The 22,537-nt window shown below is 41.3% G+C and overlaps 1 protein-coding gene across 21 annotated transcripts in view; it reads right to left on the bottom strand.

Annotated features, from left to right (window-relative positions):
• Positions 1-22,537, bottom strand: part of TENM3 (teneurin transmembrane protein 3) — a 1,226,612-nt gene that overhangs the window by 631,998 nt on the left and 572,077 nt on the right. The window contains exon 1 of one of the 21 annotated variants that reach the window (XM_074951195.1): positions 1,031-1,114. The exons of 19 other annotated variants lie outside the window; for them this stretch is intronic. The gene's annotated coding sequence lies outside the window, so the exon portion shown is untranslated. Of the gene's footprint in view, positions 1-521; positions 757-1,030; positions 1,115-22,537 lie in introns of those variants that run through there. One more of the 21 variants, XM_074951196.1, reaches the window with a different exon arrangement.

Here is a 22,537-nt window from a genome sequence, read left to right as displayed (position 1 = left end):
GCTATGTATTTTACATTTTCTTTGCAATTTACTGAACACAAGTAAAAAGAATATTCCTGCCCGTTCTCTTTTCTTTCTTCTTTAAAGTAACAGAAAGAACAGGGAAAACCTGAACATATTTCTATTTCCAGAGTGTACAGACCACCCAATGGGGTCTGCCACTGCCTACAATCGTTTGACAAATACATTGTCAGAAGATAAGAAATATAGTGCTATGAATAAAGACAATCTTAAGCATACAGATCACAGATAACATGAACCATGTTAAAATCTACCACAAGTCAAATCAGGGCAACCTTTTACACTTCTTCAACTTCCATTACTCTTACAAAATAAAAGTCTGGACACTTTCATTTATCTTCCAAGTGTAATGAAGTGACGTGAGAAAATAAATGAAACTGCTGTGGTAGCAGATCTCTCTGCACTAGATCTACACTAGAATGCAATAACGTGCAAGCCCGCACCTTTGATAGCCTACAAAGTGTATGTTTGGGATAAGTAGTGTGTGTACGCTTACTCACTGCATCGTTTCAGCAAGGACTGCGAGACCCACGTTTGGGAACAGCAGCACCACGCAAGCGGAGAGCATCGCCAGCAGGGAGAAGCACAGAACTCGGATGAGCTCTTTCTACAAAAACTCCGCTCATTTGCTCGGCGCGTTTTCCTCCTCTCGTGGTCCCCGTGTCCGTCCCCTCCTCACGGTGGGGTATTTAGTGGGGAACCAAACAGCAGCTGCCAGCAGCCCAAGTTCCCCTCAGAGGAGGGGATGCTGGAGACGGGGGCAGGAGAGAGGAAATAGTGTTGGGGGGGAGGGGGGAGAGCCTGCCACACACTCCCAGCAGACCGGCTCACTCCGCTTGCAGCCTCCCGGAGGGGAAGGACACAAGTCCCGATTTAAGCAAGTCTCTCCGACTCCCCGGGCTCCTGGCACCCTCCTCCGCTCGCAGCGGCAGCGCCACCCCGCTAGCTCCCCCACAGCCACACGCCAGCCGGCCACTAGGACCAGCACAGAGAGCAGCGCTCCACTTACCCAGGGCTGCCAAGCTCGCTCCGGCTCTTCTCCTGCTCTCAGTATCCCAGCAGCGGCGCCAGGGAAAGCACCACGCACCCAGCGCTTGGCCAAAAGCGGGGGGGGGGGGAGGGGAAAGCGGAAAAGAAAGGAAAAGAGTTACAAGTTCCTTCCCCTGCCCGCCGCTGCACCCTGCCAGGGGCTGGGGCAACCGGGGGGGGGGGGTGGGCGGGGAGAGAAATGCACCGCGCCCAGGAGTTCACTTTCTCCCTCTCCCCCGCCTCCCCCAGGCCCCTCTGGCTCGGTCCTCCCCTGGCTGACAGGGCGCGCGGGGACGAGTTGCTTTCCGCTCTCGGGAGCGGCTCCGGAGAGGGGGAGGACGCTACAATAACGTGCCCGGGACCAGCAGCCACCGCCGCCGGGAGGACGTAATTGTGCACTAACACCGGGAACCCCGAAGGGAGACTTGGCTCAGCAGCAGCTCCAGCCCCTGCCAGGCAGCCGCACACGCGAGAGGAGCCTACCATGCGCCGCCCCAGCGCAGAGCAGGGGGAGGGGGCGAGATCCGCTCCCCAGCGCAGGGCGACGGGGACCCGCCTGAGCATTTATAATCCCCAGCGCCTCCGCTCCAGCGCCCGCCGAGTGGACAGTGGCTCCCCTCTGCTCCCCCTTCCGCAAAGATGTCCCCTTGGCTGCGTTTTCCTGCCAGCTGGGATTTGCTGGACTGAACCACCTTTGCCTGCTTCCCCGCTTCTCCCCGCCGCTGCCGCCTGCCTTGGTTAATGTAAAATACCGAGGCTCCCATGCTGTGACCAATCAGTACATCTACTACTAGTGCAATGATTTAGGGGTCATCCATGAATAACACTTCACGCTGATGAATGGCTCTTTGCAGCTTTCTGCCCTGATGAGGGTGTCTGCACGCTACTGATTGCAAACACTAATGAACTTACAGCCTTATGATATATTCTCTCCGACCAGCGCCAGGAGAGCGGGTTTTTATTGGGGGCAAGGGGGTTGGCTGATTGATTTTTCCATGGGGAGGGTGATAATGGTGATAAATAACTCCATTTTTACCCCAGTGCATGCACGTCATCAATGTACTCAAAACCTCTGATAGTCTTAGAAAATACTTTTCTTGCTGTTTCAGAGGTTGGGCATATTAGGTCAGCTGAGTCCCTAGATAAGGTGGGAGCGAGCAAGAGACTGTCTAGGAAGATTGATGCGGAAGCAGAGGGGTATAATTAAGGCTTCACAAACCCAGCAGCCGGACCCCATTTAAAATAGCTCATGAGAGTGACCTGCGATGTTTATGAACAACCCGTTGTCTGAAGCGTACATCTTGTGATAAGCCTGAAGTCTTTGTACCCTTAAGTAAAACACTCTCCTACGTATTTTAGCTGTGCTATAGTACAGCTGAAGTATTTGCTCTGTGGCCTTACTTGAAGATTGTTCGAAAGTAGGCTAGACTTAGAACAATATCAACAAAGGCCAACACTGAGAGTCACCTGATTGTAATTTATGAGGTTTCCTTTTAAAATAAATTTCCCCCCTAACCATACATACACGTACACATACACAGGCATAGAGAGACTTCTGTTTATTTTTCTTCCTCCTTCTCTCACTCTCCTTTTCCAGCAATCTCCCCCGCCCCAACCGGCACAAAAAGTAGATAGCAGTCAGAGTCAGTAGTGGACTGTATACAAAGTATCCACCTGTAACACAGTCATTAATGCATTATAAACATTAATCTTCACATTCATATTCCTGGATATCCTGGCCCTGGCCCTCCTCTAAAACAGAGAAATAACCATAATTCCTCTTTTTACGTCTTTCATTTTAGGCTTAAAGAAGTTCTACACACCAACTATGAACGTTCACTAATGTTCATGAAATTAGCAGTGTTTTAAACATTTAGCTGCCGGAGCCATCTGCCACGGTATGCTGATATTCCAGTCTCAGATATATTCATCACCTTTCCGACTCAATAATGGAAACACCACTATATTATCCAAAAAGTTTCTTAGTAAATTCCCAAGGTATGCAATTACTTGGAAATACCATGTAATCGAGGAAATTATATTACAGATGTTATTGACAAGCATGGTTAGTGTTACCTATGATCCACTCAACAATTCTTTCTTTTCTATGGTGTTTTACCCATTTGTCTCCTATTGCTTTTAACGAGCATTTATACTGTGGAGGGTTCAATCTGGGAAGCAATGCATCTGGACATCTAAACTGATTCCTGAGTGATGTACGAGCAACGAGAGCCACATCTGTAAATTACAGTGTGTACCTCATAAAAGAACAATCATCCTGCATTATCAAACATTTTTACAGCATGTATAATAGACAATCGTAATTATAATATTTAATCTATAGGAAATACTGTGGCTATTTTATAATATAAACAACTTATTTTCGCTACAAAGTTGAAATATTACAGGCTAATTGTTTCTAAATCCCTACACATAGTTTAGATTACGTTTCTGAAGACGCTAAAAATAAACCAGTGGGACAGAAATGTATACTGTCCTGGCTCCGGTGGTGCTACTTAAATGATGGGGATTTCGGTTCAAAAAGCAGGAAGTATAAATACATCTCAAGAAACAGTTTGAAAGTTTTCTTTACACCACACCTAGATTTGCTCATTTTAACACTTATAATAAAATGAAGTATACAGACAAAAAGATAGAGTTGTATACAGTATTAACTTGCTTTGCGATTAAAATCTGCTACTCACATTCTGAGCTCCTATTAGGAAAGCAATCAAAATGTGAAAATGTTGATTATATTACATTAACTTTATATCAAAATATATTTAGCTAGATAAACGTGAATATTCTTGACTTGATACCAGACATCATAAATACATCTATGTAGTATAAACAACAGCAATGACTGTTAAATTTAAAAACAACTTTTACCAAAGCGAGGGCTTCGGTATAATTTTTCTTTTTGACTTATATTGTTCTAATGTTAAATGAAAAATGCGATCAAGCTGTCAATATTCAAAATGCTTTCTTAAGGGTGATAAGGCATTTGCTCTAATTTAGCCAAATCTCATGATATACCAAGATGAACTTTGTCATCTCCAAACACAGTGAATTAAGATTTTCCTGCGTTGTATACAGAGATTATAAACCTTCTTCCTCATTCAAAGCTCAATAGGATGAACTACTGTCAAATGCTTGTCTGCATTTCTGAAGTCCATAGTACATTATTTTTAGTACTCTAACTTTACTGAGGTAGTATGATTAGGCTTACAAAGTTTAATTACATTTCAGCCTTCAGAGTTTAAACTAATTTTAAAAGTGTAAAGTCACATTTGTTTTAAATCTCTGTAGGCTAGTATCTTTCTAAAGACTGTCATTAAATGTGGCTAAACTTGCTAAAAATCACCATCTAGACTTTTAAAAAAATGTAACAGAAGCAGCAGCTTCACGGTTTTAGGATGCTAATAAGCTTGTATTTTGTAGCGCCAGAACAAAAGAATATGCATTCCTTATATGAATTAAATAGAGAGACTTTTTTATGTGACGATCAGTAAATCTTGCTTTCTCCTCTGAGTCTAGGTGTTACTGAAGGAAGAGAGCAGAATGTACTCTCACTCAAGACATACTGGCTCCTGCACTAATTACCAATAAAACGAGAAGATGAGGTAAATTCAAGATGTCGTTATGTACTTCCCAAACTTGTTAAGTTCCTCTAATGTGTTCTTTTGGAGGTGTACGTTATCACAGTCTTTATGTACTGGATAATGGCACAGTGCTTGGAAACGCTTGCTGTCTCTAAGACTATACACCCTTTTCAGGATATGCAAGTGTCTGAACAGAACATATCGCAAAACCCCTTCGCTGTCAAATACCACTGAAATGCAGCTTATACCGGAGGAAATTGATTCCAGCTACCAATTTTGCTTTTGGGGTAAGCATCAAAATGTGGTTTAGGACAGTTAGATAAGAGATTGCCTATATGGGATCTCAATAGCTAGCGTTGTGCATTACTGTGGATAAGGATAAAGCATTAAAAAAAAAAAATGCTTGTTTCGGCTGCTCAATCTTGTTAGCTGACCATAATGTGACAGTTACTATTCCCATTTGTTCTTTCGTACAATTAGCTCCATGGTTTTTGTCCCTGTACAGGATCAGAGAGGGACTGACTTAACAGCTACTTAGTATTTCCGTTCGAAAACACAGCAGAGTTGTCTCATTTCTCCTGTGCATGTTTTACACGCATGTCAAAGCATTCCTGTAGGTCATCGGGGTCTCAGGTTTCACAAAGGCTCTAAGAAGATAACCTCTGGACTTCATAATTGTACTTTACTGTTATTACATTTGTCCAAGCACATTGTAGAAACGAGTATTTGTGGCTCTGCCTAACTTAATTGGGTATAGGTGTACACTGACTAACCCTAGCGAGCCTTGCAGCTGGAAAGCTCTCTCAGTGTGTGAAGGTGTTGAAGCAAACTCTTCCTGGAGGATGCACGCATGAATCTGGACAAAACACATGTTTGGACTAAATCTAAGATTCAAAACCAAACCAGGATAAATGGATAACTCTTATAACTAAATTAGTAAATATCATATACCTCCTTCTTTGGGTAGAAGAAAACTTCCTAAAAATCATATGGATTGGACAGCTAACAGTCCCGGAGGGAATCCAAATTTTAGTAATTTGTCAATATTAAATTAAAAGCACTGTGCAAGTATTAGTTAGTATGGAGATGTGGGGGGAGAATAAGCTAAAAGTTAAAACACCCACAGGAACATCTCAGATATTTCTATTAGCATGTTTTACTGCCAGAACTAAGTCATGACATTTATTTTCCTCTGCTGTTAAATTGTGGTAAAATTGTAAAACAAATATTCTAATCTGATCACTGACAAAGCCATAAAATTAAATGGCTGTCTGCAGAGAGAAATATGTCTTAATTACCTTAATTAAGGCAAGATAGGACCCTACATACATTCATTTTGGAGCCACCTAATGTATGGATTATAACACAAATCAACCTTTAAATGCGGGTCATGCTTTTCTATTACCTTAGTTTGTAGATAAACCACTGCTATAGTGAGGTTGAGCTCTAGTGAAAATGATGTTTTCACTGAACATTACTGCTGACCCTCCTTACTGTATTCTCAAAGAAGATCCCGAAACAGTCTGCATATAATTTGGAATACAAAAAATGACTTTCCCATATTGTTACTACGTCACTTCCAGATATTGATTGAGGTAATTTTATGGCTTTATAAACAACCACATAATCATTTCCTAATCATAATTAGTAGCCATCACAAAGAGCCTTTATAGTCTTCCTTGTGCATTAGTTACACAATTCTGTGAGAAATTTAAGGGGGATGCTGACCGATACAACAGTCTTCCAGAACATGAGGTACTATCAGATAACTACTCTCAATCCCTATTGAGAAGAATGTATATAGTTTTTAGAGTCAGAAGTCAATATACAGATCTCTTATAGAACTATTCAGTTTCCCATAGCATACATCAAATTTATGCAGAATTTATGATTATCTATTGTTTTTCCCCGCAGAAAGATTAATTTCTGTTATAAATAAGGCGCATACCCATGAAGTTTTTTAAGTTTCTTGATGGTGTTTCCCCTTCCTTGATTGGAACATGTTTGAAAAAAAAAAATCTAATGATCATTACAACAATCCCACTATTAACTGTTCAAACACAGCTTAATTTCACAGGAAAATATATTTTAAAAAGATTTAAGGTAATGGAGAAAAGCAATAAGGAAACCAAAGTTTTCTCAACAAAACATAAAAAGAAAAGGAGTACTTGTGGCACCTTAGAGACTAACAAATTTATTTGAGCATAGCTTATGCTCAAATAAATTTGCTAATCTTTAAGGTGCCACAAGTACTCCTTTTCTTTTTGCGGATACAGACTAACACAGCTGCTACTCTGAAACCTGTCAATAAAACATCACTAATAAACTAAGTCTGAAAAACAGCCCACTAACTAAAAACTCTGAAGGAACATGATGAGTTGCTACTAAATGTTGACACACTGGATGTTAATTGCTTTTTATCTGTTGTGTCTAACCTGAAATTTTAATAAAATATTAGTTTTCTAAATTTCCTTGGACTGTTGCTAGTAAAGTACATAGTACTCAACATGACTTCTTTCATTTCTAGAAGACAAGAGTTCAACCAGAGTAGTGGCAACAATCTGTTTGTTCCTGTCTGCTCAGGGGAACTGTTTCTAATTGATCTGGCATGGAATTTAGTTGGAGATGTGTATGCTGCAACCTAAGCACAGTCCCTGTATGCTTTGTAAAGCGATCAACATATGGGCCTTATTTGAAACATTTGAGGTTTCAACCATTAACCTCGACTAAACTGAGTTGTAAATTCAGTTCAAATGTATATAGCCTAACGACTGCATAGAGTATGTGCCTATTCCTAATCAATAAAGCTAGTGGCCAATTATATTTTGAAGCTTGATATAAAGCTAAAATGATCTAGGACTGTACATTGTAAAAATAACTTCAGTACATTCTACAGATATTTTCAACTGATGACATTTTTATTTTTGTAAAAAAATGAAGTGAAGAGGAAATATGCTCAGAACTATTTCCACATATTATATTTTTAAAAGCACTCTACTGTCATCATAGATATTTACCTAAGGAAGCTCAGCTAAACTAAAAGCAATGTTGTTTGAAGTTCCTACGTATAGAAAATAATTCATTTACTATCATTTCTTTAGTGAAAGGCTCAATCATCAATTTTAACCCCAAAATTCTAAAGATTGATGCCTATTTCTAAATATTAAATGTATAGCTATGCTCTGTTATAGTTAATAGCACTAAGTTATGAATGCTGATGGCCTTCTAGTGCAGCCTTAAATTGCCTTGAAAAAGATACAGTTTCTTTAATTAAAAAAGCTGCACTGAACTAATCCCTCTAGCTGCAAAAGGAAAAGTTTTAAGCAATCTCTTTCTGCTCTGGGAGAGAAAAGCAGACAATACCATAACAGATCAGAAACATAAGCTATAGTGTGCAGCCAGGAGCACAGCAGGGAACTGAATACTGCTCCGACTGTGTCATTTTTTAATCCCCCATCCCAGTTTTTCCCCGTCTGACCTCATGCTGAGATGAAGTTATCACAGAAGACAGCTTTACTCTCACCAATGAATCCAACCCTGGATCTGTATTATCCTCAGCAGATCAAAACACTGCTTTCATCAAATAGCATTATCTGCATAAAAGGCATGCAATTGCCTGATAATTTCACCCAAACTATGCTATTCATTTAAAGGACAACGAGAGAAATGTAATTCAATCCTCCCCCCCACCCATGGAAAAGCTAACTTATACTTCACTCATGGGAACTTTTCTTCTTTTAACACAAGATCCCAAGAAGAGCACCATTAAAAGTCCCCCTAGTTTGCGATTAATTGTTGAAGCACCTCTGTGCAGCTTAAGTGACAAAAGTATAAACTATGCAGAAAACTGGCAATGAAAACTCACAAAGCTTGCTATAGACATGATACTGATTCCATTAGCCATGTTTCTACTAAACCTAATAATCAAATCACATATGGCAGAATTTTAGAAGCCTAAAAATAAGCACCAGCTAAAGATATTTGCAGGAGAAAGTGAATGGTATGGCCTTCCAAATAAATAGAAATGTTAGTTCTTATCACTTATTTATCTTGGAAATGATGCACCATAAGATCCAGAAATGTAATTATAGATATATATCTCATATATAACATATATGCATAAATATTAAGAACACATGATAGTTTTTTGTCTTTTAGAAATGGAAGCACATGATGGTGTGATGCAAAGATTTTACTGGCGTACATTACAAGTGGAATGAGTTAGATAGGTTATTCCAAAAGAATGGCAATACAACTGCTATGTATTCTTACACATTCTACAGAAAAATGAAAGATTTTTTTGAAGTATTATTTTTCATATCCCTCTGGCTCTGAAGCATGGCTGGCTTAGTAGTATGTTTCTCCCACTTCAGGCCTCTAAGGCAAAGAAAAATGATAACTAATGCATTTTAGAAACTTCTAAAAAAATCCTAAATCGTTTTTCCATACATATTTGTGTCACAGTATAAATGTCCACTTTGCTGTGACGTACCGAGGCTAGAAATATGTTTCTTACTTTATTGGCAATGAGGTCCCTGTTTTACAAATGGTATTAATCTCAGCAATGTTCAAAGCTAGAAGCAAATGCTTTGTTGTGTGGGCGGGATAGGAATCTCCAATCCCTCTGCAATGGTATAACGCTTTTCTTATGTCATGAGGCTGTGAACATTAAACCAGTCACTCATTCTGGACTGAATATTTCCTATCCTATGACCTCAAATCAATTAATTGTTTAAATGATGTTTGGGGTGAATAAGAAAACTTTTTTCTGGCCAGGCTTTGGGTTTTTGTTTTTTTTAACTGGCAGTTCTTTGAAGTTGCTCAGAGGATTGGAATGCTAGAAGTAGTCTCAGAGGAGATAGATTAGTGGGCACAGTGCAGGTGAGGCACTCAAAGATGCATGATAAAATTATCACATGGATACAAACACTACATAGATGTGTGTGTGTGTGTTACACACTCTGTAATACATAAAATCAGATGTTACAAAACTCCAATTGATCCCAAATGCCTTCGTGTTTTCTCAGCCTGAGGGTAGCCTGTATTACTTGCCCCTATTTTATAAAGGTTTTGGATGTTCCCCATAATCTTTGAAAAATTAGTGTACACACACACACAAACACAAATGAACACCTCTTTTCCTCCTCCAAGGCATTTCTTACTTTGTAAGAAAAACTTAGGCTATATTAAACTGTGGGACAATTCAAGTAAGCTTGATAGGAGCTGGAACTCTGTTTCTAAACAGTATTTCACTGTAGATTGTGAGGTTGTAATGGGTTTCTATTATAATGGAAGATAGCTCCTTATTGAATGACATCATTTGTTTTTACAAGATATACTGATATGCTAGGGCAATCAGACCAAGTTCTGTGTGTCAAGGAAATAGCATTACTAAGGGTTATTAAAATTCCCATATGAGTGACCTATTATGTTCATGTTAATATCCTAATGTGTGGTACTCAACATATTGTTAATGATTTAGGACCCCATGCTTCCCTTCCATTTATGAAGTGGAGGGTAGCAGACCCATCTGGGGATGGGGGAGGATACAGAAGAAGGAAACTGCCAGTTCAGCAGTATGCTCCCCCTTCTCCCAGACTTCAAAGAGGCTCCCACAATAGTACTTTGTGGGGCTGGAGATCTGTGGAGTGTTTGGAGCAGAGCTCAACACAGGCATCGGAGGAGTCAATGGCTAAGTCATTTCGCCCTTTGACTAGGAATAAGAGTGTATATTGGTACCTGTGTTACTGCTATATGAAACAGTAGTAACTGGGACTTTGTATATGCACTCTCCACTCTGAGGAGAGCTGGTTCAGGGCATCTTGCCAATGGCAGGGAAAGAAAGAAGGGTTAGAGCCGGGGTTCTCAACCCTTTTTCTTTCTGAGCCCTCCCAACATGCTATAAAAACTCTACAGCCCAGCTGTGCCACAACAACTGTTCTTCTGCACATGAGGGGGTGGGTATCATAGGCTGGGGGAGGCTGAGCCTCGCCAAACAGCCTGATGTGGCCCTCCCCACGCTCCGCCCCCAGGAGTTCCTGCGAGTTCCCACTCTTTTGTGGCCCAGGCTGAGGCTGGGTTGGGGCTGGATGGCCTGCCTCCAGGACTTGGGGAGGCTAAAGCTGGTGCCTGCCTGGCACTCTGGTCAGGGGCACTGCAGTGGTGCTGCCTGCCCAGTGCTCTGGGGCTGGAGTTGGGGTCGCTGTGGCGTAGGGTGACCAGATAGCAAATGTGAAAAATCAGGACAAGAGGTGGAGGGTAATAGGCGCCTATATAAGAGAAAGCCCTGAATATCAGGGCTGTCCCTATAAAATTGGGACATCTGGTCACCCAACTGTGGAGGCCCCACCCACCCCACACTCTGGGGCTGGGGTCAGGGGTGCTGCTGCTGTGCCGCCCACCAGGGCTGCGATCAGGGGTGCTGGTCTAGGGTAGCGGGGCCAGCGGCTGTGGTGGGGCTCTGCTGCTCTAGGCTCTAATGGGGGAGGGGGGCTAGCCTCCCCCATCTGCTGGTTCACCCGCCGCCCATGTTTCTGCATATAAAACCCAGTGCCGGTGTTAGGGAGTAGCAAGGAGGGCAATTGCCTGGGGCCCCACACCGTAGGGGGCACTGCAAAGCTAAGTTGCTCAGGCTTCTGCTTCAGCCTCAGGTGTTGGGGCTCGGGGCACCAGGCTGCAGTCCAGTGTGGTGGGACTTTGGCTTTCTGCCTGGGCCCTGGCTAGTCTAATGCCAGACATGCTTGGCGGACCCCCTGAAGCCTGCTTGTGGTCCCCAGGGGGCTCTGGACCCCTGGTTACAGGAGCAGGGGGGAGGTTCAGTTCCTCTGTGGAAATGCAGATTTCCTGCAAAAGCCATTGATTCCAATGACCCAACTTGTATGGAGATATTTCTGCAGAATTTGAGGAAGAAGGGAATGATGCAGCAAAGTAGGCACTCTCTCGTTTTCTTCATCTCTACCACAGAGGTGAGAGGAAATTATATGTAATTTCCCACTCCACCACCAACCTTGAAGCCCTGCTACTCTACCTCCATTCCCAGCTCCATGCATGATTAACCCTTCCAAAACCAGTTCACCAAGCCATCATTCTTTCTTCATTTAAGTAATTTATTAAAATCAGGTTCTGCTACAACCACAAGTAGAAAGTTTGTAATTTAGCCTATATACACACTTGAATAAAATAATTTGTATAAATTATCCAGGATTTTCCAGTCTGTCCTTTCTGCTGTGTCTACCTTCTAGACTTCACATCCTCTGGGGGCAGGGACTGTCTTTGTTTTTCTGTATTGTGTACAGTATCTAGCACATTGTCACTTTGAAATAATAATCCATCCACATTATTTAAATATTACATTTCAATAGCATATTTCATTTTGTAAGAGCTATTTAAATAAATATCAAGCTGGGTTACATGACTGAATTTTAGATGTGAACTGCACTGAACTTGAAGATCTTAAATCATTAAGGGCCACATACTGGTTAAAATTTTTTATGCACAACTTCAACTGACATCAGTGGGAATTACATACTTGGAAAAATGTGTAGCCTAACTGACAAATTCTGCATTCAAATAAAAGTTTTAAACAAAGTTCTTTCAATTACCTGCAGTGACCTGAGTTCAGGTGTCTATGGCTTTTGCCTTGCATTCAAATCCATGCAGGTGTATGTGGTGCCCATAGGGAGGAGCCCCCAATGGTTTTACGGGAACTTTGTGCAAATGTAGTAACATGCCCACATGAATCAAATTGTAGAATCAGAGCTTATGTTTCTGTACTGACAGTAGATAATACCATATACACATGAAAGAAAAAGAAGTTAAGCGCCTGAGATGAGTTAAAAGAGATGATATCCAGTTACAATGATTATTTTTTAAATAAATTTGCTCATCTTCCATACTAACAGCCTAGATTAAAACTGACAATTAAAAAAATCCAATTTACTTTCCACCACATATTTATTTTACCTACTCTTTGCACTTTCATTGAGCATTTTACTCTCCTGTATTCAGTAATGTGTATATTATTTCAAGTGATGTCAGAGGACACAAAGCTTTTAGATAGGCAATTTTTTGTTATTTTAGGAATCTAAATACATAAAAATGAAACAGACAATGAAAACAAAAAACATCAGTTTCACTTTTGGCTTTAATCAGTTCCAATTGCCAGTTCTCAAGCTCCTACATAATACTGCAACACTTATGTTACCAACCCTCCCGTGTAATGTTTAAAATCGGAGCACCTGATTCTGCAGAACTCCCACTGACTTCAATGGAATCAAGGAACATTGTACTCACTAAATATATTTTTTTTTAAAAAGAATAAATTATTGATATTAGGCATTTTAAATCTAAATTTGGGGACTAACCAACCAAATACTTCTGCTGTGTATGTGATATCATAGAATTGTGGATTCAGGGCTAAGGATGAAATCCTACACCTTGTCTACACTACAAATGCTTTGCCACTACACTGGCAGAGCCCTCAACTCTAGACACTGGGACCAGGACTATACTATAAATGTACATTGGGGTAACTACATCACTCAAGAGTGTGAAAAATCCACCTCAGAATGATGAAGTTATACCGACCTAACCCCTGATGTAGACAGCACTATGTCAATGGGAGATAGTCTCCTGTCGACATAGCTACCGCTTCTGGGGGTGGTGGATTAACTACACCGAAGGGAAAAGCTCTCCTGTTGTCACAGTAACATCTTCACTGAAGTGCAACAGTGGCGCAGCCAGCTGTGCCACTGCAGTATTGTAAGCGTAGAACTGCCTTGGGTGTGCTGACGGTGTTACTATGCCAACAGAAACACTCTACCTCTCCAGTGAGATTAGCTATGGCAGAGACAAAGTAGGTGAGGTAGTATCTTTTATTGGACAAACTTCTGTAGATTGAAGTACAAGCTTCTGAGCTGCACACAGCTCTTCCTGAGGTCTGGGGAAGGAAATCAGTGTGCCTGAGCTAAACACAAATTGTGACAGACTTAAACATAAGTCACTTAAGTTGAAGTAGGCAATTGTGGGTTAGATTGTAAAGAGTTTACAGATGCTGTAGCAGACCATTTAAAATGAAGTAGGCAATTAAGGGTTAGCAGACAGTGGGTTGAGTTACAAACTGCAAACAAATCAGCCATGTTGACAGAAGCATAGCTGCATCCACACTGGGGATTTTTGAAGGCATAGCCATATCATCAAAGGAGTATGAGTTTTCACACATCCCTGATCCACATATCTAGGCTGACAAAATAGTCTAGCGTAGACCTGGCCCTAGAAACCATTAGGCCCCAATTCAGCAAAGCACTGAAGCCTGTGTGTAAGCGCTTTACTGAATCAGGGTCTAATCCTCTGGCATCTGGTTCCAGGACAATCAGCTTTACCATTCCCCCTCTCTGAAATAGTGCAAACTTTCATAGGAGCCTCAAGATAGAATTCCAAGAGGATTTCCCTCCTTCCCCGCATTATATTCACAATCTCCCAAACAGATTACTCATCAGAATAATGTGGTATTTGGAGATGAATCAAATACTTACAATCAGGCTGTTGTGTCCATTTCTTTTATTTGACTAGATTGTCCGATGTCTTTCTCTCCACCCAGGGAGAGTTTTTTCCCCAGGACAATTTACTTATTTTATATCCAAGAATTTATCTGAGTATAAAAATAAGATAAATGATCTGGATTTTTTTAAAGTTTTGGAAACTTAAAAAAAAGAAAAAAAAAGAAGAAACAGGAATTAGCTGAGTCTGAAATCATAGATTTCCCCAGTTTTGAATCCTTCCTCCAAGGAAGAAGTTGATTGTCAGAAAAGGATCATATCAGGAAGACTTGCCACCTTGGTTTCCTTACTCCTGATATTCAGGCTATAATTAAATTTTTTTTCCTGATCTTTCCTGATCTTTTAGTATTAAATATTTATGTCTCGTGCTTCCCCCCCCTCATATCCTCCCCATATTACTGAGTCATGGTGAGAGAAACTGGCTGAGAAAATTGATATGGTATGTCTTCAGTTCTCAAGGGCTCATCTAATTATTTTGGGGAATTTTAATGCTCACATAGGTCTTCCAATGATCTCAATATCAGGGGAAGAAAACATTGAGGAGATTTTTGAACTACCTCCTCGAAACTCTAGAGATCAGGTGGTTAACATCTCTGGACAAAAATAAAGGCTTTATTAGATAAATTTAATTAAACAGAAGTAGCGTGGGAGATAAAGTAGGACGTTTTACCTCTAATTCATCAACTGGTGGTAGTATTATTGATTATATTATTATCCATATAATTAATTAGTCCTTCTATAGGAATTTCTCTATACTTTCTCGCATGGATAGTGACCAACAACTTCTCTGTATAATTACAGTTTTAGAGAGAGTTTTATTTCTGATGCGTACGGATGGCTTAATTACCTGTTTGGAACAACACGGTTGCAAAAGACTAAAATGGACCCCAGCCAGTCATGACAAATTATCTCGGAGATTGGAGGACACTGATGTTAGATTTATTAGAGATGTAAGTCCGAGAATTCCTCTCAAATTTGTGAATCATATGAGTTGCTGCTGAAGTCCTTACAACCACTTGTCTCTAAAGAAATAGATTTTGGTTTTAATTATTCCAGACATGCTTTCAAAGATAAGCGCACTTGGTTTGATGTGGACTGCATGAGGGAAAAGTCTGCTCTAGTGCTTATAGCTAACATGGTACAATGCAATCCCTCTCCTAAATTACTTCAGTAGCTGCCAGAAGAAGTATCATAAAAACAAGAATATCTTTGATCCAAGGGAAGAATTTTAAAGCAGCAGCTAAAGCTAAAACTTCTTCCTTGTTTTGGAAGATGGCAGCCTTAGGCTTTGGTAAATATAGTCCAGTTGAGGAACCCCATATTAATGATGAAGCCCAAATAGCACATTTTGGTCAAGTCTTTAATGATTCCTCCCAACCATGTTTTTTTAATTTCATTGCAGCATGGGTGATCCACTCTGGCAGTTAGAAGTTTTTCCTAATGTCCAACCTAAACCGCCCTTGCTGCAATTTAAGCACATTGCTTTTTGTCCTATCCTCAGAGGTTAAGAACAACAATTTTTCCCCCTCCTCTTTGTAACAATCTTTTATGTACTTGAAAACTGTTATGTCCCCTCTTCTTCATCATTCAAGCCATTGGTGCCCTTATCATAAAGGATTAAAACAAAAAACCCTTAGCTCTGCTCAAGGGGTGCTGAGTTTTACCCTCCTATACGGTGGGAATAGAGTTTCCCCAGTGTTAAGAACTTTTAATCCAAAATATCTCAGAGACTCTATGGGGCTGCATTTAGGTTTAGGGGCCATATTTTGTCCTTAAAGATCATTCAAAATATTTTTTTGAGGAAACGTAATTCTCCCAAATTCTACCCCACCTCATTTTTACGTGCCACCCGCCCACCAGGCGCTCCTGCCATTGACGGGGTGCTGGGGCTTGGGGAGAGGGGTTGGACCAAAGGAGAAGTGGGGAGTAGCAGTGGTTTCTACACAGTAGTCCTTACTTAGGCAAGTCTATGGGTTATTCACAAGAGTAAGGATTTGCAAAAGGGGGCTGTTAGGTGATAGAGTTAGGAGGAATTGATTTGCAATTGTATTTCAAAGCACAACTGCTTTTATAACATTTTAATGTACACAGCTGCAATTCACCTTTCAAAAACAATCAGCACTAGAAGAACATTTGTGAAACCTTTTATATGAGACAATTACAGCTTCTGTTTTTCCTCTCATCATATTAAAAAAAAATGGCAAAAGGAATAGGCACCATGGATGTCCCACGTGTTCAAGGGATAGCTGCAGCTCTGCTTGTAGCTGCGAAACATTCTTCCCATTATAGAGTAGAAAAGTCTCAAAATAAACTTAGAATAATAAAATTGTAACAACTGGCAAAAGAAATTCTAATCACTGAAACTAGGGAAACTGCAAAATAAGGCTGATGGTGTTACTGAGAATAGTAAATCAACAACAGTAAAGAATTTACATACCATTTTTTGTTGTATTTGTATATTTGGATGTCAATGGTATATGTGTATGCTGACTTTTTTAGTTCTGTGATGTATTTAGGACTTCTATTTTACATATGCATTAGAATTAATTTATTACTGAGAAAATAAAGGATGTAGCTCCATGAGATAACTCATGTATAAATGATGTGTTGGACAACAACAACATCTAAAATATTACATTAAAAGAATGATAAGATTGCAGTGTTAAGTGCTCAAAAGTGAGGAAATGCCATATAACCTTAACTTGGCTTCTTTGTGCATATGTATTATGATTAAGGCCCTACTTGAATTGCGGGATGATTGTCAAAAAATTGCAGCTGAGTTGCACATAAGCTATTGAAAATTGTGGAAAAGTAATAATGGACCTTATTATTTACAGTAATAAAATCCATTATTATTTTTCTGCAATTTTCCAATGTCGTCCACCTGGGGTTGAGAGCAGGGGTACGAGGGTGACAGCGGGAACCTGGGACTGACAGTGGGAGTTCCCACTGTTGGCCACTCGGACCTGAGAGCAGGGACCCGGGGCTGAGAGTGGGAATAAGGGGCTGAGAGCGGGAATAAGGGGCTGAGAGCAGTGCCTCTCGCTGTCGGCCTCCCGGGGACTGAGAGTGGGGGCTCCTGTTGTTGACCTCCCAGGGCTGAGTGCGGGGGCCCTGGGCTGACAGCAGTCACATGGGGCTCCTGGGCTCAGCCCTGTGGCAGCTGGGACTCCCACTGTCAGCCTCATACATGGTGGGGCTCCCGCTATCAAAATTGCTGTGGAAGCCTAATATTGCTGCATCTGCAATATCGCAAGTTAAGTAGGGCCTTAATTATGATACAGTCTGATTACATGATCATGTAATATTTTTTCCACAGGTCTCCAGCCTCATTCAGTGAATATATTTTTTTCATTCTCCTCATTCAGTGTGTGGCTCCAGGTCTTATTTATTGCTCACCATTAAAAGCTTGCAGTGAAGCCTGAGTACTTCACAAACATTAATGAATGTATCGTTCCGACACCACTGAGTGAGTAGATGGTATTTTTATCCTCATTTTACACATGGGGAACTGAGGCACAGAGATATTAAGGCCAACATTATCAAAAGTGGGCACTAATTTTGGGAGTTCAACTTGAGATTCCTGAGACCTAATTTTTCCAGAGTACTTAGCATTACAAAACACTAATGTTCAAAATAGAGCTTCAACTGAGAGCAGTTTGATTTCATAGATACTAAGGTCAGAAGGGACCATTATGATCATCTAGTCTGATCTCCTGCACAACGCAGGCCACAGAATCTCACCCACCCACTCCTGCGAAAAACCTCTCACCTGTGAGCTACTGAAGTCCTCAAATCGTGGTTTAAAAGTAATCCCAGGCCTCCTCTGCCTTTAGATCCATAAATTCTTCAGTCCAATCCACTTCCCTAACTAATTTCCTTAATTTTTGAAAGTCAGCCCTTCTGAAATAAAAAACCCTCAGTTAAAGCTGTGAGCGTTCAGTACTTTTGCAAATCTGGCCCAGAATCACGGTACCCAGAAAATGAGGAACACATAATTAGTGGCCAACTGTCAACATTTTTGCCCAGCATCACATAGGAACTCTGTGGCAGAGGCAGGGATAGAGTCGAATGTAGCAGGTGGAACTGAATGGCCTCATGACCATCTTTTCTTTCTCTTACTGCAGTCACCTGCCTCATTCATTACCCATCTTTCAACGTATAAAGCAAATGAGACAGGGGTCCTACAGACTACAGTCTCATTCAGTACAGAACCCTGGGTCATTTACAGAGCACTGAAAGAGGCAACAGATCCCGTGGAACAAAACAACATTATGATGTAATTTAAGGTTCTATCACAATGACTAAACACAACAATGCAGCAATAAGGATCTGTGACCTTAATTTTGGCATTTCTGAACTTTTAGGAGTTAATATAGTAACCTTAATGTTTTTTCAATGTCATTTTTAGATACAATTTCTTAATTAAAAACACATACCTGAATACTAGAAATGCGTCACATGGAACCAAACTGACCCCCAACTTCAGTTAGCAGCAGCACAGACCTCTATCACTTGATAATGCAAGGAGTGGTAGCAGTAAGTGGGCTGTTATTTCCTATGTGACATCCTTTCCTCCCTCTGCTCCAATGAGCCCATCCCAGCTCCTGCCTTCATCCTCTTCTGTTCCTTTCCATACTTCACTTGCTCCTCGCTCCCTCTGCTGCCCTTCTCCCTCTGGCTGTTACAACTCCTTCTCTCCTCCCACATACCTCACACCTCTACATTCAAGTCAGGTTGTTTCCTCTTCCTATTCTTCCTGCCTGGGCACCAGCAGGGGGATCATTGAGAGTACAGGACAGACAATCTCCCTGCTTTCAGACCTTGTGCCCAGCACCATAGTGGCTCTCAGCATCCAGGAGGAGCAATTGCAGGGAAAAGCCTGCTCAGCCCCTGAAGCACTGGAATGGGGCATACTCAGTACAGATGCAATATTCATAGAACTTTGCTTCCAAAGCCTAACAAACCTCTACTGAGTACGTACAACTGAATTTTTTCAGAGGCTTATAATTTGGCCAGATCTGGGCAAATTTTTCCATGACACTTATGCAGCCACCCTCTACCCTCTCACCCTGCCAAATTTCACATCCCTGCTCCAAAGCATGAGGATATCAGAGCCTCTGATCAAAACAGTGATATGTTCCCCCCCCGCATCATGGCCAAAACAACTTATTTTCCATAATCACATTCTTGAAAAATGACTAAAATAATTTTTATTTTAAAACTTTCAAAAATAAGAATAAAAGTTAATGTGATGCAGACACTCACTATGGAAAATTTCAACCCAAATGGTTAAAATGTGGCAGTTATAAGCAACTGAAAACAAGGTCTTATAGTAAAAAGTGTTGGACAACCTTAACTATGTAGGACACTATCAGCTCGGCCCATAATAAATATAAAATATCAAACCTACTATAAGCATGGATTAGTAGTGATGCAATTGCACTGAACTTCCATAAACTATTCCTCTCAACAATTTGCAGAAGTATTGCTTATATAATGCTGAAAAGAGGACAACTGCTCTTCCAGGGATAGCCGGGGATACCTTTGTTATAAGGGAACCCCCAGGATGGTGAAGAGCTGGTTCACTGGCACCAGCACCTCCCTCTTGGCATAGAAGGTTTGTCAATAGGGAGGCTGGTACACATGGTGCTTCAGCCAGTTCTTGGCTTGTGGAGCAGTCCTTATGGGACCACTGTAGCCAGTGTGACTTGGAGCAGCTTAAGGGCTACTCTGAGATTATGTCTGCACAGCAAAGAAATACCCACGGTTGGCCCATGCCAGCTGATTTGGGCTGGGGGGCTGTTTCATAGCTGCGTAGATTTCCAGGGTGAGGCTGGAGCCTGACCTCTGGGACCCTCCCACCCCACAGGATCCTAGAGCCCAGGCTCCAGTCCACACTTGGAAATCTACACAGCAATGAAAAAGTCCCACAGCCCAAGCCCCGTGAGCCTGAGTTGGCTGGCACTTTTTTTTGCAGTGTCACCACACCTTAAGTTACTTCAGCTGCAATGTTCTCAGGACTGGCAGAATTGAAAAGTGACTTAGAGCTACTTTCCCCCTTCCTCGCAGCACCAAGCTGAGCTCAGTGAAAATGACGACTTGGGCCACTGTGTTCTGTTTTTAAATAGAGACTTTAGTGAAAGAACAAGAAACAGTCAGTTGTACTAAACTTTTTCACAAAAGTTATAGTTCTCTGTATACAGTATTTTTAACTAACTCAGTACTAAAGAAATGCTAATCAGGCTGCAGGAAAATAGCTGAGTGGTGGAATGTCATAAAAATAAGCATTTTTCTTGTAGTGTCTAATGTTAAACATTTGTTCTTGTTCTCTGTACAAAAATTGTTTTAATGTAGTGAAACACTAGCTCTGGTTCAGCAGTGCTCATGATTGTTCCCAGACATTCTTACTTTTTCTTCTTAATGCATTTTCAAGGAATCTTAAAATTACCTGATTCCAGATTCTATTCCTGCTGAAATCAGTGAAAGTTTTGTCATTTACTTCACTGGGAGCATGCTCAAGCCCCAGAAGAAAGATGGGATGCTTCAAATTTGTTACACTTGAGTTCAGAGGTGCCCCTTTCATGCATTTCTTCAAGTTAAAGCAAATAGTAATTTTGGATAATGGATTTCAGCACCTTGTGTGTGTGCACATATACATATATATATATATATATATATATATAAAATAAAATGGCATTTATTGTTATTTCTATTATAGTGTAACAGGGTAAAGACTCACCCACATGGCACCTCCTGCTGGTCATCTGGGAATTAGCTCAACTCCAGCTCCAGAGTGCCTTCTGCAGGCCGGTGTCTCGCCTGCCTCAGGCCCCGTGTCCCTCCTGGACCCCGGTGCCCCTTTACCTTGGGGTTCTGCCTCAGAAGTACCCCCCACTCTCTGGTCTCCCCTCCCAGGCGAACCCCCCATCCTCTAAGCGCACCTTGCCTCAGTGGCTACTGCCAGTCATCCTCTAACCCCTGCTCACTGGGGCATACTGCAGTCTGTAATGGCCACTCATCATTAGCAAGGGGTTAGGCCCTGCTGCCTCTGCAGCCCCAGTACTTTTTTGGGCCTTTAACAAGGCCTGCAGATTTACACAGCTCCCTGGCCATATTCCCCAGCACTGCTCCAGTTCAAGTACCTTCCTCTCAGAAAGCAAGCCCTTCCCACTTCAGGGCTAGAGTAAGACCTCAGCTCCTGGCACCCAGCCCTCTTATCAGGGCCAGCTGGGCCCTAATTGAGCTGGCCACACCTGTGGTCAGCTACTCCCGCAGCTGCCCTCACTCCCTGTATCCCAGCACAGCCCTCTCCATGGCTGCTTTTAACCCCTGTTCTGCCACAGTGGGGCAGCTGCCCTACTACAGGTAGGTTCTGTACACAGCTAGAAAAAGACACCATACCTGCCCTGAAAAGAAGGAGGGAGGGAAAGCAGATGATGGGAGGAAAGGATACAATATACAGGTAGACAGGTTTGGGTGATGCATGGCACATGTATGGTTAGTTCTAAATTTGTTGGTTTTGGTTAATTTATTTTTGCATAATTTCATTTCTTTTTGGTATTGTTGCAAAAGCAAGTCTCCAATAGAATCCAAATGTGGAGAGTATAATGTCTTGCAGGCAAGTACAGGAAGGGTATTCTGTCTATAAGGGACAGCATGGAGGCAGAGACAATTATGGGAGAAATGGACAAATGTTAATGTCATCCAGCCCTTTGGACGGATCACGGGCTGGAATATGAGTGTGGGGCAATCCCTAGCTCGTGTAGAGCCAGTTTAACTAACTCTGAACCACACCCTCATTCTTTCCCTCCAATGTGCTGGGGGGAGATGGGCATAAAATATAATGAGTAACCTGTCTTTCAAAATTATAATACAAATTAATCAAATTATTATAATATTTGAAGACCTGAAGTAGTTGCAGGATTATAAAGATTTGATAGTCTGATATAAGGAGGTGGAAAAGGTATTTCTAGAGCAAATAAAAGAAATATCCAAAACTCAAGGCCTAGTAGTAATGGGTGACTTAACTAACCAAACATCTGTTGGAAACGTATATCGCAAAATACCAAATTTCCAATAGGTTCTTGGAATGTATTGAGGACAAGTTTTTCTTTCAGAGAGTTGAGGAAGTAACCTGGGAGACCGCCATTTTAGACTTGAATCTGACCAATAGGGAAGAATTGGATGCAAATCTGAAGGTGAAGATAATATGTGTGAAAGTGATCATGAAATGATAGATTTAGTGATTCTAAGAAAAGCAAAAAGTGAGAGCGATAGAATAAGGACAATGGACTTCAAAAAAGCATACTGTAACAAACGGAGAAA

Source organism: Natator depressus, chromosome 4, assembly GCF_965152275.1.
Source record: "Natator depressus isolate rNatDep1 chromosome 4, rNatDep2.hap1, whole genome shotgun sequence".
In the NCBI taxonomy this organism is placed as follows: domain Eukaryota; kingdom Metazoa; phylum Chordata; order Testudines; family Cheloniidae; genus Natator; species Natator depressus.
The sequence above is the reverse complement of the archived record's forward strand: the minus strand, read 5'-3'. Positions and strand labels throughout refer to the sequence as shown.